The sequence below is a fragment of the Coenobita brevimanus genome, chromosome 33 (assembly GCF_032717465.1).
Source record: "Coenobita brevimanus isolate Jiangsu-jjx chromosome 33, ASM3271746v2, whole genome shotgun sequence".
Taxonomy (NCBI): domain Eukaryota; kingdom Metazoa; phylum Arthropoda; class Malacostraca; order Decapoda; family Coenobitidae; genus Coenobita; species Coenobita brevimanus.
This window is the reverse complement of record NC_136986.1, coordinates 25,211,241-25,231,045: the sequence shown is the minus strand read 5'-3', so window position 1 is coordinate 25,231,045 and position 19,805 is coordinate 25,211,241.

Below are 19,805 nucleotides of genomic sequence, written 5' to 3'. Positions count from 1 at the left end.
TAGACCAAATTTATTCAAAACGTCAAATAGCGGCGCCAATTAAGGTGTAACACCCATTATTAGACAAATGCATATTGAAAGAAAACAGGTAATTAAATAGATTAATGAAAGGAATATTTGTTGGCAAATATGGTTATTTAAAGACAAAGTTAAACTGCCTTATGCCTAAAAAAAATTGTAGGGCGTAGGAGAAAGTGATAAAAAGGGGGACTTCAATCACGAGGGATAATAGGAATACGGAAATAGCTGAAGGAAAGAGTTATGAAAAAATTGGTTCGGGTCCGAAAGACCGTCCAATATCTTTATTTATTGCCTAATATCCAAAGGATAATAATAATGAGTAGGATACCCAAATACGGTGGTGAATAATAGACAGTGTTTTTATTTAGTAGATAAAATGCAATATATGCAGCAGATATTATAATAATTCATTTTTTGTAATTTCTTTTCATCTAATCACCCTCACCTGTCTTACCCTCCAGCAGACTCTCGTCTCCACTACCCAACCATTCGTCTCCCCCTCCCACCAGCCAGACTGTGCTGCTTCTTCACCCTCCCACACTACCTCCTATATAACTCCGCCCACATTTCTCCCCTCCTCACCCTCCCACATCCCCCCTCCCTCCACCTGCAACTGTTACCAGAACCACTGAGACCCAAACCAAGTCGCTGGTGGATGGGGTGTAGCCGTTTCATCTGTCCGGAGCTGTACATCCTACAGCACAAAGAAGCAGAAAAGAAAATAAAGAAGTGGTTCAATTCAGAATGTAAAAAATCAAAAGAAAAAAGAGATTTGTTGTGGCATAGATACAGAAGACATAATAGTGAAAGGGCATATAATAATTACAAACAGGCAAGAAACGATTATACAAGAATAAGGAGGGAAGCCTAAAAACAGTTTGAGGAGGATATCATAAATAAAAGTAGTGATCAACCAAAGCTGTTTTACAGCTACATCAGAAGCAAAACCAAACAGATAAAATACAGTCCATTTCGGACGAGGGAATCACTTACACACAAGATAAGGATATTTGTGAAGCACTAAACAAGAAATTCCAATCAGTTTTTGCAGAGGAGAAAAATTTTGAGAGGGTTTGTTTGGAACATGCATGCCCACACATACTACTAGCTATACAAACATCAGAAAAAGTAATACAGGAGGAGCTAAGTAAATCAGACAAAGGAAAAGCAAATGGTCCTGATGAAATTTCAAGTTGGGTACTATGTGAATGAGCAAAGGAGTTAAGTAAACCATTATTTTTAATTTTCAAGGAATCCATGGTCAAGGTAAACTACCTGGTATTTGGAAGAAAGCAAACATTGTTCCCTTATTCAAGAAAGGGAATAGACAAAATCCACTCAACTACCGACCAGTATCACTAACCAGTGTTGTAAGCAAAGTTATTAGAAAAGCTCATAAGAAAAGCATGGGTAAATCATCTAGAAGAACACAATATGATAACAGAAAGACAGTTTGGTTTCAGAAAAGGAAAATCATGTGTTACTAATCTGTTGAGCTAGTATGACAGAGTAACAGACACATTACAAAAAAGAGAAGGATGGGTGGACAGTATCTATTTAGATTTCAAGAAAGCATTTGACACAGTACCACACCAAAGACTTTTATGGAAACTGTACCATCCAGGAGGAATTCGAGGAAAACTGTATTGTTGGATGCAAGATTTTCTCATAAGAATAGAAATGAGAACAGTACTAAGGGGAAATTACTCATCATGGAAAGAAGTGACTAGTGGAGTACCACAGGGCTCGGTGCTGGCACTAATCATGTTTTTAGTGTATATAAATGATATAGACAATAACACTGGAAATGAAAGCTATCTAAATATGTTTGCAGATGATGCAAAATACTATCTATCTATTTATCTATAGCCAGACGCCCTAATCCCGCAAAGGGTGGCCACAGACAAAACGCCTCCAAGTCGCTCTGTCACCCACAATTTGACTATCCTCCCCCCAACTCACCCCTCCTCCCTCATATACCTCTCAACTCCATCCCTCCACCTCATCCTCGGTCTCCCCTCCCTCTCCCTCCCTCCCTCCACCTCACCTACGTACACCCTTTTAGTCAGTCTTTGATTCTCCATTCTTCCCACATGTCCAAACCACAAAGTGTATTTCTCCTAATCTTCTCAACCACATCCACATCCAGCCCATAACGTTCCTTCACTTCTTCATTCGTCAACCTGTCCCTCCATGTCACTCCACATGCTCCTCTCAAGTAACTCATTTCCACTGCTCTCACTCTTGACTTGTTCCCCTCTTGCAAGGTCCACGCCTCGCTTCCATACGTCAGGGTAGGGATCACAATACTATCATGCAGCGACTTCTTAACTTCCATACTCACCTCCCTATTTCTCATCACTGCTTTCAGTGAACCAACAACCTTCCTTCCCTGATGTACCCTTTCACGCACTTCATCCCCCAAAGTTCCATCCTTACTCATCACACTACCCAAGTACTTGAATGTACTCACATTCTCCGTATCCTCACCATCCAACCTTCCTGCACATTCTGTGAATTCATTCCTCTCAAACACCATAACTTTACTTTTGTTTACATTAACTTTCAGCTTCCTCTTCCTACACACTGTCACAAATTCATTCACCAAACCTTGCAACTCCCATTCATCTTCACTCAACAATACTGTATCATCAGGAAACAGCAACACCAGAATCTTCCAAATCTCACCCTCATTCATTAGAGCCACCCCCACATCCACTGTCCTGCCTTGCACCTCCTTCACAACCCCATCCATGTATATATTAAACAGCCATGGAGACATCACACAACCCTGTTTCAGTCCCACATTGAGATCAAAGAACTCACTCAGCTCACCATCCACTCGCAAATTAGCCCTAGCTCCTTCGTACATACTCTTCACAGCATTCAACAATTTCCCCTCCACCCCATATATTCTTAATACCTTCCACATACCTTGCCTATCTATTCTGTCATAAGCTTTCTCCAAGTCCATGAAGGCAGCATTCACTTTCTTTCCCTTCTCTAGACACTTCTCCACTAAACATCTTAGAAATAATATCTGATCTACAGACCATTTTCCCTTCCTAAGTCCCCCTTGTTCTTCTCCAACTAGCTCCTCTGTCATATGCCTAACCCTATCGATAAGTATTCTACCATATATTTTACCAGTCACACTATGAAGGCAAATACCCCTATGGTTACCACATACTTCTCTGTCCCCTCTTCCTTTGTATAAAGGAACAATTATACCTGATTTCCAGTCCTCTGGAACCCTTCTCTCTTCCCAAGCCAATCTACACAATTTCCATATCCACTCCACAACAATATCACCCCCATACCTCAGCATTTCACCACGCACTCCATCAATTCCAGAGGCCTTTCCCATCTTGATCTTTTTCATTGCTTCCACTACTTCCGCCCTACTGATCTCTTCCTCCCTCCTCTCATCTCTTCTTCTCCCAGCCACTCCCAACCACTTATACTCGCATTGCTCTCACTCTCTACATTCAAAAAATCCTCAAAGTGCTCCTTCCATCTCCTCAATTTCTCTCTCTTCTTCACCAACAATCTATTAATCCTATCTTTCACTCCCCTACTATATCCCCTTTCACACTGCCTTACTTTCTTTACTTCCTTCCAAAACAATGTCTTAAGGGGGTATCACACGGCACTTCATACGAGGTTTGCCAAGGATACGATGGTAAATCGGAACGGTAACGTGGTAAAATTGCCGACGATAACACGGGCATTTGGAATTCACCTGAATGGATTCCTGCCGAGGATATGACGGGCAAAACAGTGTGACAAAAACCCAGTCGACTCAACAGAGAATATGTCGTACTACAGCACTGAACATTTAGCCTAACACTGAATACTTATTAATATTTTAGAATAAATATCAATCATATTGAAACCCTTATAAAGAGTTAATATATCCTATACCGAGGAAACTGTGATGTCGATAAAGTAATCACGTGTTTACAACTGAGGATTCCACTGCAGTTAGACGTACTGCTACCAATCATTTTTACCACAAGCCATTTTAACCGATGGAGCTCCTGGATAATGTGATGTGATGTATACTTCTCATCGGCGTGTGTACCTGTTTGTAAACGAAGTTGCTTCTTATTCTCTACCGAGTCAACGACAACGATCACTTTCCACAGTCGCGAGATGGGGTTCTAGCAATAGTGTGAGAAGCATGTCCTTTGCCGAGGATACGAGGAACGTGTGTGATAGCGTCCAAATTTCGTTCCACTTAAATCTTCCTCGGCCGTTCCTGATACGAGATACCGTGTGATACCCCCTTTACTCTCCCTCCATTTCACACTCAGATTCCTCCCAAACTCTTCATCCACTTTCTTCTTACTCTCCTTCACCAGTCTCTTCACCTCCCTTCTCCTGCTCACATATACCTCTCTCTTCTCTCTCTCATCTTCTCCCCTACCTCTACTCGCTAACCATTCACTATATGCCTTCTTCTTTTGTTCCACAGCTCGTTTCACCTCATCATTCCACCATGCTGTCCCTTGCACACCCTTGCATCTCCTCCTCACTCCACAAACCGCCTCACACGGTGCACCTATCTCTTCCGTGAGTATCTTACATACGTCTTCCACCCTTTCCATCTGCTCTAGCTCATACCTTCCCAATCTTTCTTCCACTATACTCTTATACTCTGCCATTTTCTCACTATCTTGCAAATTCTCCACTCTTCTCACAGGAGCTATTTCCTCCTGTCTTCCCCTTCGTCTCCTTAAACACTTTCTTTGCAGCTTTATCTTGGCCATCACTAAGTGATGGTCCGATACTCCATTCCCCCACCATCTCCACACTCTTGCATCCAACACTTGTCTTCTCATTCGCTCATTCACACACACGTAGTCTATCATTGCCTTTCGTTCAACAAGTTCACCATCCATCCTTCTTATTACTCTCCATGTATACCGGTGGATCATCTTACGCCGAAAGACTCTTGTAAAGAGCTACAAGAAGAATTAAGTAAACTTCATTCATGGAGTAATACATGGCAAATGGAATTCAATGTGGACATGTATCATGTAATCAAGTTTGGTAAAAGTGGGAAAAGACCTGATTGGGATTATACGTTAGGAAATAAAACCCTATGCACATCATAAAGAGAGAAGGACCTAGCTGTGATTATCAATAACAGACTATCTCCGGCTGACCACATCAGTGAGAAGGTACGGAACAAGTATACACTGCTTGCAAATATGAGAATAGCATTCACATACATAAATGAAGACATGCTAAGAAAGATAATAACATCATTCATCAGACCAACCCTGGAGTATGCATCAATAGTCTGGAGTCCTCATCTCAAAAAAACAGATAGACAAGATTGAAAAAGTTCAAAGGGCCGCTACAAGATGGGTACCAAGCTTAAGGTATCTAAGCTACGAAAAAAGACTAAATAAACTGAATCTACCAACACTGCAGGAGAGAAGGAAAAGAGGTGACATGATTATGCCATATAAATGCATATCAGGGAAGGAGAAAATAGACATAAAAGATTACTTAACCTATGGGGAAGCATCAGCAAGAGGACACTGCAAAAAATTGCATAAGAAGAGAGGTGATAAAGACGTAAGGAAATTTAGTTTCCCAAATAGAGCAATTGATCAGTGGAATGCACAACCGAATGAAATAGTGTGTGCCAAAACAATTCACAATTTTAAGGATATGTACGATAAATATGGTTTAAGACACGGGACAGTACGAGCTTGACTCATTCTTGTAAAGATATAATTAGGTAAGAACACACACACACACACACACACACACACACACACACACACACACACACACACACAAAATAATGTGTGATCGTACCTGTCCTCCTCTCAGCAACTCCATCTCCTCTCAAGAAACACTACAACACTGCTAGATGACGTGAGTAACCAGCTTATTTGTCTAGTTTTTATCCTATTGTATTGTAAGGTATAAATTGTGTGTTTACTATATATTTTTCATAGGGAAAATGTGGTGCATTTCAATGCTATTCTCTCGATCATGTTACCTGTAAAGCATAGGTCGCATCATATATCTGAAGAAAGCAAAATCAAGCTGATGATTTCTTATGCATACTTTTGTAACGTAAAGTAACCTATGTGTGCAAATAATTATTGGGGGAAAAGTTACGAAAGATGAACATACGCAGCCTACGGGCCGGAGCGTAGTTGCTGTCACCGCGTGCAACCCATCGTATCTTTTCAAAATTTATTTTCTCAGTAACAATAAGGGTTATAACACTGTGAAATATATCATGGGCTTCCTTAACCTTTGGGCTACAAAACTGGATAAAATTTATATATATGTTTGTTACAGTGTCACTAATAGCATACAAAATAATAAACACAGCAGACATTTTTAGGCGATTTCTGTGTTTTTTTTTTTTTTTTTACTCAACTATTGGACGTATCAACTTGAAACTTTCCCATTTGAAAGATTGTGAAATTCTGCATATATACATGTCATATGCAACTGTGCGTCACAGGAAAAATACTTCATGGTGATGTTGGGAAGTTATGAGAAGCTAGTTTTCACCTAAATAAGGTTTATTCATTTCTGTAATTTATTCATGTTATATGTTTTTTCTTCTTAGCTGATAGGATAAACATCAACGAAGATGATGGGATGCCATTTATAACAATATAAGCACTTTGTGAGGGTAAATTGGGCCATAGAATTTTTTTCCTTGCTGCACAAGCGGAGCCAGGTTGAGCCAGGTTTTGGTTCTGTGCGTGGAACCGAAACTTATTGAAAACTTATGGTGCGTGAAAGGGTTAAGGAGAACGTAGATACCAAGCTAGAACAGCAGAAGTATGAGGTAAGGAATAATGTGACAGAGTGTAAACAGCATTTAGACGAACATTTGTAGACAATTAGTGAGGAAATATTGACGGAGAGCAAATAGCATGTGGACAACTAGCTGAAGATTTGTGAGGGAATAGTGATGGAGTGCAGACAGCATGTAGATAACCAGCTGAAGCATGTAGTCGACCATGTGAAGATAATTAGTGAGAAAAATGAGGCTGTAAAGAAATATTGCACTGCTGAGCCTCAGGTTAGTGTACACGGAGCATATGAAAGGAATGGACGGTGTATTGAGAATCTTCACGGATCCCAGCATCTAAAGATAGCATTACAGAACTGAATAATCAGAATGAAGAAGTTTTAAGTCCTGGCCTTAATTATGATGCCCTAGTTTTTGGCCCCAAACCAGTGAAGTGCATGGCTACAATGGGGGGTCCAATTAAAAAGAAACCTCAGGAATTTGATGGTACAGTATCTTGGGAAGCTTACAGTGCACAGTTTGAGTTATTTGCAGATCAGAATGGTTGGGATGATAGGCAGAGGGCTGTGCAGCTTGCTACTAGCCATAACCCTTTCAGGTCTCCTGGTCACTATAGTGGCTTTCTCGCTAGGGGTCTCCTAGCCACTCCCGTGGGAGCATATTTAGGCATGAATGAAAACTGTTACGTGAGGCTGGTGAATGAAATAAGGATACAAGCCGCTCCCCAGACCCCTCTACTTCTACCAGGCATGTGTAGATCACAGTATTTTAGTTTACACAGTCTGGGAAGAGCTAATCATGGTGGGGGGTTGGGTTGCACGTATTGGTTCTATTATGCTGTTGATCTGGCAATATTTTTTACTATTTTGGTATCAGACAGATAATTTAGCAAAAGAATATTTGTTTGCAATATACTTTTACTGCTCTGGAGGATACATAGCTCTCACCTCCCTCCTCCCATTCATATCCCCGTCCTCTACCCACCTACCTCCCACCGATCCTCCACCCCTCTACCTCCCACCCTTGCACCCTCCACTTTCCCTCTAATCCCCCACCCCCTACATCCTCCACCCTCCTGCCTCCCACCGATCCCCCACCCCTCTACCTCCCACCTTCCACCCTCCACTCTTCCTCCAATCCCCCACCCCCTGCCTCCCACTTACGCACATAGCTACCACGTCACAGGCAAGCAAGAGATTTCTGCGTTGTATGTCTCAATATTTATTCATTTCCTGGGTGTTAGAGTGTCTGATTGAGGGAAAATATATACAGATTTAAGATTTTAGGTTTCTAAGGTTGTTTCTGTAGCCTTTTATACACGTACCATGCATTTATTTGTTACCAGGCGGACATAACACGTGCAGCGAATGTTGCCTTTTTCACTGACAAAATGATTGTCGTATCTCCTTACTTTTTTCTGATTTATATTTCATGAATTTCTCATATTTCCTGGTTATACTTATAACACCGTCAATTTTGAGAAATAATAAATATTTGATCACTGTTGTCTCTACTGTTCCCTGTAAGTACACAGGATGATATAGTTAGCAACAATGAAATAAAGATGTCTACATACAAAAGGCAAGCTTGTAGGCTTACCCTCATGTCCTCACCCCCACAGCCTTGGACAGTACTAAGCAAAATAAGAGCAAAGTAAAATAAATTAGTAGTAACTAGTAAGTGATAGTTTTATCAGGTTCTTGTAACTGTTTAATTTGTTGTTTGTAAAGAAAACATCTCAAGAATCATTCACAAATCACGTGAGATATAATGTACATTGTATATATCAGTGCACTGTTTTTTTTTATGGAAGAACATGGAAACAAACAATGCAATCATGTCGCCTACACACCAAGAAATCACCTACCCACCGAGACGGCAATACTCACCACGCTACCACACACCACTTGCTACGCAACTTCCCATCATTTTTGCGGCACTTGTATGGCGACTAGAGCTCTAATGTTTTATAGGCAGATGTGTATTACTTCCTTGTGCATGAATATATTTTTTTCTTTATTTGCAAACCTTGATTTTTTTTTCCAAAAAATGCGTGTCACACGTGACCTTGGGACCTATTGAGACCTGAAAGGGTTAAGGGTGCCGGAATGGAAATTCTAGGACAGATGTCAGTGATGGAGAGAAACTGTTACCAGTCCCTTGTAGAAGTGCTGGAGTGCAGATATGGAACCATTTACCAGACTGAGGTTTACAGAGCAACCGTGTATGGACTCGAGGAGAATCCCTACAGCAGCTTGCTCATGACCTGGAGAGTATGGCATACAAGGCATACCCTTGAGCAGCACCTAACCTGTTGGCTATTCTGCTGAGGGACCAGTTCATCGATGCTCTTGATAGCGAAGAATTGAAAGTGAAGTGAAGCAGACACAACCAAGAAGCATGCAAGAAGCACTAGCCAGGGCTCTAGGATTTGTGTCCCACATCAGGTCTAGTACATCCACTTTTCAGGTAGGTCGTTGTGCAGGATTCAAGGCAAGAAAGGGGCAGGTATGTGAAACGGAAAAATTTGAGGGAAGTTGCTGGTACTGTGAAAAGCCAGGACACAGAAAGGAGGACTGCTACAGGTGGAAGAGGTAACAGCAGAAGACCGGAGGAGGCTGCTGGTTCTGTGGGAAGTTGGGGCACAAGGAGAAGGATTGTCACAAATGGAAGAAGGAGCAAGAACAGAGCAGTGCAAGGAAATCATCAATTGTAACAAAAGTATGTTGAACATGTAGCACGGTGGGACACTTCAATTCTGAGTGTCTGAAGAAGAAAAATGATGATAAGAAGAAGGCTGCAGAAGACCAGAAGGAAGCAGAAAACTAGTGGAGGCTGGTGTTAAGGGGGAACCACCAGCTGGCTTTTCCCAAGTCGCCCAACCACCGAGAAAATCCAAGAGAATGGCCATCGACAGTGTGCAAATAGACGGAAGGATAGATGGAAGAAGTGTTCCCTGGTGATTGATTCGGCCTCAGAGCAGACCTCTGTGAGGCCTGATGTGTTACATCATCGGTATCTGCCTGAGCATCAGAACAACTGTGTGGCATAACTGGGCACTGTGCAGAACTGAGGGGACCCCTGGATGTCTGGATTGAAGTGGACCCCTGCTTGTCTGGATTGAAGTGGCAGGGCAAGAGGCTCCTCTTCCAGTCTACATGGCCGACATGGAGGATCCTTGCTTTCTGGGTCTGGACTAACTGATGTCCATGGGATGTGAGCTGGACTTCTGCTCCATGAAGCTGAAGGTTAGAGGAAGATTGTTTCCTGTCACGGCAGTGAGACGTACCAGTTCTGGTGGCGAGGTGAGGAGTCTCCGCATTACAGTGATATCTCCAAAATCAGAACTACTGCTCCAGTGCAAGGTGAGTGGCTCTTCTGACAGCTGTCCAGGGGTAGTGGAGCCTAATGTACAGTGCAAGACAAAGGCCGGAATGATGGCGGGGAGAACTCTGGTGGAATAAGGTGGAGATGAAGTGCCGGTTGTGGTGGCCAATTTCTCCTGTGAGCCACAAAAGATCAACGAGGGAGAAAGTCTGGGACTGTGCCAGGCGGTGGACCCTGAATGGCGCCAGAGGAGGGCATCTAAAAGGAGCGTAGTCAAAGGAGATGGGTATCTGCTAGAGCACTTGCAAAACCTTTTCTCAAGAAGTTGCCAATGCCTGGATGTTTCACAAGTGCTGTAGTTGAGGCAGCTGCTGACTGAATTTGCTGATGTCTTTTCCACGGGAGACCTAGACCTGGGGTGCACTGATCTGGTGGAGCATAGTATAGACACCGGGGATCACCGCCCAATTAAACAGCCAGTGCTGAGGATGACGCCAGCCCAACGGCAAGAAATGGAGCAGGTGATGGAGAATCTCCAAAGTCAAGGAGTAATAGACAAGTCCAGCAGTCCTTGGGCATCAGCAGTGGTTCTGGTAAGGAAAAGGGATGGCTCAGTAAGGTGCTGTGTGGATTATCGAGCCCTGAATGAAGTCACAGTCAAGGATGCATACCCCTTGCCAAGAATTGATGACACCCTGGATGCTCTGTCAGGTGCTAAATGGTTCTTCACCCTAGACATGAAGGCAGGATACAACCAGGTCAAGGTTGCAGAGAAAGACAAGGAGAAGACAGCCTTTTCATGCTTGTGGGGCTTATGGCAGTTTAACTTGAAGCCATTTGACCAATGCAATGCCCCAGCTACTTTTGAGTGCCTCATGGACCGTGTACTTGAAGGCCTGCACTGGCAGATGGCTCTCATCTGTCTGGACGATGCAATTGTGTTTGGACGGTCTTTTGACCAGGAACTGGAAAGGCTGTCGGAGATGTTGAACAGGATTCATGCAGCGCATCTCAAGCTGAACCCCAAGAAATACTACTTGTTTCAGAAGGAAGTAAAGTACCTGGGACACAGTGTAGGTGAAAGCGGCGTCCATACTAACCCAAAGAAGGTGGAAGCTGTGGAAAACTGGCCAGTTCCAACTTGTGTAAGAGAGCTACGGAGTTTCCTGGACTTGTCCACCTACTATCGGCGTTTTGTCAAAGACTTTGCAACGATAGCTGCACCTCTTTACAAGCTATTGGGGAAAAGGCAGAAGCTTGCATTGACAGCAGAGATGCAGAAAGCCTTCGGCAAACTCAAGCATGCATTGGCAAACTCTCCAGTATTGCCATACCCAGACCAGAATCAGCCATTTATCTTGGATTGTGACGCTAGTGACTATGGTCCTGTCACAGAATAAGGATGACAAGGAGTATATGGTGGCGTATTACAGCAAGAAGCTCAGCCCAGCAGAGCAGAACTACTCTGTGACCAGTAAGGAGCTCTTTGCAGTGATGAAGAATATTGATTGCTTCCATCCCTACTTGTACAGGTCCAACCTCATCATCAGGACAGACCATGCAGCACTCAAGTGTGAAAACACTAAAGAATCCGGCAGGACAACTGCAAGCTAAACCAGCACAATTATGAGGTGAAGCACCATCCTGGGCAGGTACATGGCAATGCTGACAGCCTGAGTCATCGGCCTTGTGATCCGGAGTGTCGGCAGTGTAGTAAAAAGGAAGGTCATAGTAAGAAGTGCTGCCATACTGCAGTGACAGGGCCAGCACCAGATGAAGACCTGAAGAGAATGCAGATGGAGGATGAAGATTTACAACCAGTGCTAGAGTGGCTGCAGCAGAGTACAGTGCAACCATCATGGGAAGAAGTTTCCAGGTGAAGCCGTGCGACCAAGAGTTACTGGAGTCAGTGGGACCTCCTTTGTTTGAACAACAGACTACTAAAGCATCAGTCTGAGACACCAGATAGCCTCAGCAAGTATTGGCAACTGGTGGTTCCGAAGAAGATGAGGTCCGAGATCATGGATGAGTCCCACAGCCAGATCACTAGTGGGTACCTGGGAGTGAAGAAAACTCTAAGCTGGCTGCAACAGAGGTTCTACTGGATTGGCATGCGTCAGGATGTTGAAGAGTGGTGTCGGGCCTGTAATGTGTGTTGTGCCAAGAAGGGACCCAAGAAACGTGGTTGCGCCCCTCTTCAGCTGTACCAAGTGGGTGCACCAATGGAATGAGTCGCTGTGGACATTGCTGGACCTCTGTCACTCACTGAGAGAGGAAACCGGTATACATGTGTCGCCATGGACTACATCACAAAGTGGCCAGGAGCCTATGCTATCCCTGATCAAGAGGCTATGACTGTTGCTCAGGTATTGGTTGAACAGTTTTTCTACCATTTTGGGATGCCACAAGAGCTGCATTCAGACCAGGGTAGAAACTTCGAGTCTGCTGTATTCCATTAATGTTGCAAGTTATCGGTGATCAAGAAGACCAGTGCGACCCCACTAAGGCCACAGTCAGATGGGATGGTGAAGAAATTCAACCCTGGGACAAGAACTGGCCAAGTTCTGTGTAGAGGGACAAACAGAATGGGACCAGAAGTTACCTGTGTTGCTGATGGCATATCAGTCTGCATCCGATGAGTCTACCAGCTACACTCCTGCAAAACTGGTGTTGGGCCATGAGTTACACTTACCAGTTGACTTGTAAATGGGAAGACCACCTGGTGAAGCGCTGCCTACAGACACCACTGGCTATACAAAGCACGTTCAGGAAAGGCTGGCTGAGGTACATCATCAAGTGGGAGGAGACCTCAAGTTTTCATGGGAAGTGATGAAGTGCAAGTATGATGCCAAGGCACGTAAGGTGAGCTTCAAGGATGGTGACCAAGTTTGGCTATACAATCCTCAGCAAAAGAAGGGACAGTCATCGAAGCTGCAGAGCTCATGGGACAGGCCTTACACAGACGTTACCTATCGGATTTGGGGAGGCAGGAAGTCTTGCCCAAATGTGGTACACATGAACTGTCTGTGGCTGTACCATGGGCCAGGACAACACAGCTGGATATCTCCAAAGAATCGTGCTCTCCCGCAACCGAGGATGTTGAGAAGGACCACGGAGCTGAAGTGCAAGAGGATGGTGACAGTTGCCCAAGAGGAGATGTGAATCAGGAAGTGGACCAAGACCTTCCAGGTGGAGTGGACTGTTTGGAGGAGCAAGGATGTCGTTGGAAGCAGCAGAGAAGAAAACCTGATAAGTTGAACAATTATTTTGTGTATAGTTAGATGTTTCATTAGGATTAAGGTTTATGTTTGTATAGGATATACGGTGTAGTTTTGTTGAGACGACAAAGAACTAGGGAGGGGGTAGTGTTAAGAAGTGAGATTTGCTAGTTAGGTAGTCGAGGAGCACCTCAATGTTTCTCGACGTTTACCGTAGGTTTCGGTACGTGTCAGAGTTGCCAGTGTGTCTGCTGTTTGTGAGCATAGTTTTTTTCCGTAAGTTATACATTAAGTTTTGTGCTCTTTTTCTCAATAATATTTTATTTATGTGATTGCTTCGTAAATTATGTAATTCAATCTAAGTTTGGATGCTAAATAATTTACAGTGTTATGTAATGTAGCAAAACTCTGGCATGTTTTGATGTCTCCTAGTTGGTAACTAATAGCTGTTGCCTCATCGAGTTTGTGCTAGAAGTTTCTTGAGTAATGCAAGCTTACTTAATAATGGGGAAGAGATGATTTCAAGTTCAGTCTGTTTTCAGTTCAGTCTGAGTGTAGTGCATTGTCAGTTTGTTGCCTATATTTTCGGTACTTGCGTAATAACAGTGAAGTGTTGTTAGGCATTAAGTGTAATAACAGTGAAGTGTTGTAAGCATTAAGGGTAATAACACTGAGGTGTTGTCAAGCATTAAGTGTATTAGCAGTTAGTAAAGTTTGTATAGCTCCAGTGCTTGTGAGAACAGTGAAGTGAAGTTGGAAAGCATTAAGTGGAATTATTTGGCAAATAAAGACAGCGAACTTTAAGAAGCCAGTGCTTATTTACAACGTCTCAGCTGATCTTGTGTACTGAACACCTAAAGGCTGACCATAGGAAGAACAATTCAATGGGCAACGTCCTTCCTATACTGTTCTACTGCTGTTGGAGCCTTTGACAGTGTGGGGTGGGGACATAACAATATACATATATATATATATATATATATATATATATATATATATATATATATATATATATATATATATATATAGTCCCAGTACTAGAACTTGACTCTCCCGAAACTGTTCCACTTATAATAGACAAGATATGTAAAATCCATCATAAACTATTTACAAACCAACAAAGCTCAAGGCCCAGATGGAATTCCTCCAACTGTTTTGAAAATGTGTTTCCCTGAACTTACCTCTGTTCTAGCTAAATTATTCGGATTATTCATAAGTACTTTTTTATTCCCTAATTCATGGAAAGAAGCCAATATCCACCGAATTCCAATGAATGGAAGTTCGTCTGACTCCTCTGATTACAGACCAATAGCTGTATTATTCTCTTGGTAAAGTATTTACAATTTTAGTTAATAAGCATATACTTAAACATCTTGACTCCAACAGCTTAATTAGTAACAGACAATATGGTTTTCGCCATGAAAGATCCACCACTGAATCTCCTGACTCATACCATTACTCAGTCAATTGACCAACATGGAGAAACTCACGCAGTAACCCTTGATATTTCTAAAGCTTTCGACAGAATGTGGCACTGTTCCCTGCTGTTCAAACTCCCTTGCTCTGGACTAACATCTTTTTATTTTATGCTTTCCTCATAACTCAGCAACAGAAAAATAAAAGTAGATGAGGTATATTCCAATTTCCACTTAATTAACGCCGGCGTGCCACAGGGATCAGTTCTGATGCAAACCCCGTTCCTGGTTCATATTAATGATATCTGTCACCCACAATGCCATCCATTCATATGCAGATGACTCAACACTTCACAGTTCATTCACACACAGACATCCGTTTGCAAAGTTTAATATCTCTAACTCTCAACTCAGTACAGCCATCTTTATAAATCAAGACTTACCTAAGATCAATGAATGGGGACAAAACAACCTTGTCTCATTTAATGCAAGAATAACCAAATATATACAATTTACTAATAGACAGATATTGCCAGATTCGTATATTACCTTCAGTGCTACAAAATATTCCCATCTCCAAAAGAATTTAAATTCTCGGTGTCTTAATTAACAGTGCCCTCAGCTGGACCTCTCATGTCAGATCACTTGCTAAAATCGCCTCAAAGAAACTTGGATTATTGTACAGAGTCCGTAACTTCTTCACTGGTGAGCAGTTAGCTATAATATACAAGTCATTTGTGCTCTCAGCTTGAATATTGCTCACCCTTGTGGAATGGATGTGGAGAGGTTGCACTAAAACAGCTAAACAATATTCAGAACAAAGCTGTTAGAATTATTAATAACCCTGGTATTACAAATAAGCTACCTCCCCTACGAGTAAGAAGGAATGATGCCTCCCTTGCATTATTTTATAGATATTGTTATGGCAAATGCTCAGACGAAGTTGCGTCCATTGTTCCACCTCTCCATTCCTTCTCTCATGCTACACGTGCATCTGGTAGTACTCATGACTGGAGTGTCACACGGCCATATTGCAGAACTTCTGCCCATCAAAATTCTTTTATTCCCCGAACTGCATCTATCTGGAACTCGCCTCCCCAGAGCTGTTTCCTCCCAAACTTTAACCTACAGCTGTTCAGGTCCAACTGTTACAAATATTGTTTGAATGGAGGACCCCAGTAAGCTGGTGTATGGATTTTTTTTTTTTTTTCATATTTTTTCCTTCCTCTGTTCTGTTATATATATATATATATATATATATATATATATATATATATATATATATATATATATGTGTGTGTGTGTGTGTGTGTGTGTGTGTGTGTATATATATATATAGAGAGAGAGAGAGAGAGAGAGAGAGAAAGTCATCATTTCATTTCAGATTCTAGAGATCATCTGTGGGAATCGGTACCGATGGTCGGATCAGTGTTGGAAACTTGGCTACAAGGCAGTTGTTTTCCAATGCTGCTCACGGACAACTTAGTACCAAATAGCACCATAATAAAGGTATTTGGAAAGAATACGTTAATGGATGTTAAATTAGACTCTATAACTGGATGAGATCATGACGTTGATGTATCAGTTCATTACCACAATGATGGTCTCACAGTGAGAATTGAATTTTAACACTGAAAGTTTCGTTTAGTACTCAGTAACACACAGAAAGCAATTTATTCTTTTATCAAAAACATTACTGTACTGTAATAAATACCCTGAAAGGAGGTGCAGAGAGTTAGACAGGATGATAAAGACGAAAGTAGGGGAGTGGAATATAAAAACGGTAGCTTGCTAGTGGAGAGAGGAGAGAAAATTAACAAATTCAGAGAACACTTTAAGGAATTGTTAAACACAGGCAATGAAACTAGTGCGAGTATAAGTGGCTGGGGGTGGCTGGGACAAGGAGGGAGATAAGGGAGGACGTGATCAGGAGGATGGAAATGGTGGAAGCAATGAAGAAAGTAAAAATGGGGAAACTCCAGGAATTGATGGAGTGTGTGGTGAAATGCTGAAGCATGGGGGAGGGATATTGGTGAATTGGATATGAAAGATTTGCAGACTGGCGTGAGAGGAAGGTAGAGTTCCGGAGGACTGAAAGTCAGGTACAATTATTCCCCTGTAAAAAGGAAAAAGGGAAAACGAAGTGTGTGGTAATCAAAATGACATTTGTTTTCTAGGTGTAATAGACAAATTATATGATAGGATTATTATTGACCTAGTTAGAGAAGTAATAGAGGAATAAGTTAGAGAAGAACAGGGAGGTTTTAGGAAGAGATGAGGTTGTGTGGATCAGATATTCGGCTTAAGATTTTCAGTGGAAAAGTTTCTACAAAGGGAAAGAAGTTGTATATGACCTTCATGGATTTGAAGAAAGCATATGATGGAGTGGGTAGACTAGGAATGTGGAAAATAATGAGAATATATGGAGTAATTGGGAAGCTGTTGAATGTCGTGAAGAGTATGTATGCGGGCGCTAGGACGGCACTACATGTGGGTGGTGAACTGAGTGTATTTTTGTCTGAATCATGGATTGAAACAAAGATTTTTCAGGTATCCAGGATAGTTCAGTCTGTATATGGATGGAGTTATAAAACATATACAAGGCACGGCAGTGGATGTTGGACAGGTCCTAACGAGAGAGGGCAGCGTTTGTAAACTTCCTGTTCTATTGTTTGGAGCTAATACTGCACTGTTAAATGCCGACGAAGGGGAATTACCAAGCTTGGTGACTGAGTTTGGGAGAATGTGTGTGAAACGGAACCTAAAGGTGAATGCAGGGAAGAGTAAAGTTGTGGTCTTCGAGAGAAATGAAGTCACTGATTGCACAGTGAGGCTGGATGATGAGGAAATGGAATTTGTGAGTTCATTTAAGTACCTGGGTAGTGCGATGAATAAGGATGGTAATTTAGAGGGTGATGTCCATGAAAAGGCAGAACAGGGAAGGACGGTCCCTGATTCTTAGAAAGCAGTGATATGGAACAGGGAAGTGAGCATGGAGATAAGAATGCCTCTGCATGACAGAACTGTGATACCAACTCTAATGCATGGACGTGAAGTTTGAACCTTGTTGGAAGGGCACAGGTCAAGAGTGGGAGCAGCGGAAATGAGCTATTTGAGAGGAGCTTGTGAAGTTACATGGAAAGACAGATTGACAAATGAGGAAGTGAAGGAGCGTTTTGGTGTGGATGTGATAAAAAGCGTTAGGGAAAAATACACTGAGGTAGTTTGGCCATGTGGAGAGGATCGGGAGTGAGAGACTGACAAGGAAAGTGTATGTGAGTGAGGTGGAGGGGGGGAAAGAGGGAGGGGGGGAAAGAGGGAGGGGGAGACCAAGGGAGGGATGGAGTGAAGAGTATATGAGGGAGGAGGTTAGAGCTGGAGGAAGACAACAAAATGGTCAAGGGCTAAGCAACGTGGAACTGATTTGTTTGTTGCCTTCCGTTGCCGGTTCAGACATCTGGCTATAGACAGATAGAAAATTAATAAGAAATTTTAAAGTAAAAATACTGTACACTTCCGTTGCCGGCTTCTTAACCCTGTGATAAATATTTTACTCTGCATAATTATTTGCTGCATTTTATTTAGATTATTGGTAATGTTGGAGCGGCACGGGGTGTGGGTGTGTTCGAGGTGGGTGTGGACGGCCAGGACGCTAATGTGACGCAGGCACAGCTCTCCTCGGTGGTCAACCAGGCTCGTCGGGTAGGTCACTCTTACATTTTTGCTCAGTTGGGAAGGTCACTCTAACACTTCTGTTGTGGCGGGTAGGTCACTCACATAACTCTTGAGGCAGTCAGGTATTCTCTCATTACTACTGAGGTCGGTTCGCCACTCTCACATTACTGCTTAGGAAGGTAGTTCACTCTCGTATTACTAGAGAGGTGGTTAAGTTATTCTCACATTACTGGTGTGGTGTATAGGTCACTTTCACAGTGAAGAGGCAGCTAGGTCACCCTCACAGCAAAGCTGAGGTGGGTTGGTCAGTCTCATTACTGCTGAGGCAAGTAGGTCACACAGCTAACCTGTACCATGGTGACGTCAGCAGCTGCGACAGGTGTCGTGGTGCGTGATGGTGGTGGTGGTGAGTGACGACCCAGCCTTCCTCACTGCCTTCGCCAATTGGTCCCTCAATGGCCGCCTCCTGGTGTGGTCGACGAGGCTCCTGGTGGTCACTCACCTGCCCAGGAATGACCTCGGGGCTCTACTCGTTTCCCACTGGACATTTTCTATGATGAACACCTTGGTGATCAATACTGAAACCTCAGCATCTGACAAACGGTAAGTTATTTAAGAACAAAGAATGCACCTCTAATGCCAAAATTGTAATTTGCAATTGTTTTATAGGACGCCACGTTTTTGAAAGTGGCATATGCTTACATTTTTTTTTTCCCATAAAAATAAAATTGATTCAGTTCTTTGCCAAGTTAATATTAATTTTGACCTTGTGTATTTCACTCATCCTTCTTCAACACTTAAACATTCTAATCTTTTCTAACAATTTGTCTCAGCTCATGCAACCATTAAATAAATTGCCAGCGCTACCTGTACTACAGTACCAGTCTAAAAAAAGTGTAGACATACTCAACTCCTCAAACAGGGTTTCAGTCACCATGGGTACCACTCCTGTTCATTAACATATCACCAACAGCTTCAGAATGTTGTTGCTCAATTATTACGTTCACTTCTACTTTAACCCCTAAACGTTGGGGGTCTTACAACCCACGCCCTTCGCTTATGCATTTTTTCCTTGAAAGTAGGCTATTTCAACCTGTCATAGCTGCATAATTAGAGTATACTGAACTTTAAATTAAAGACCAGACTATACATTTATCCTTCATCTTTCCGTTGTAAGTGTCCACAGTTCGGCTCCAGGTGGAGGCATAGTGGAGGTAGGAGGTGATGAATGGAGGTAATTTGGGAAGTCACGAAAGGATGTTTTCGTATGAGGGCGAGTCGGTAGTTACAGCCCACAGCCCTCGCCCCAGCCTGGGACAAAGAGGGATTCCGTGCTCGCATATACTCATG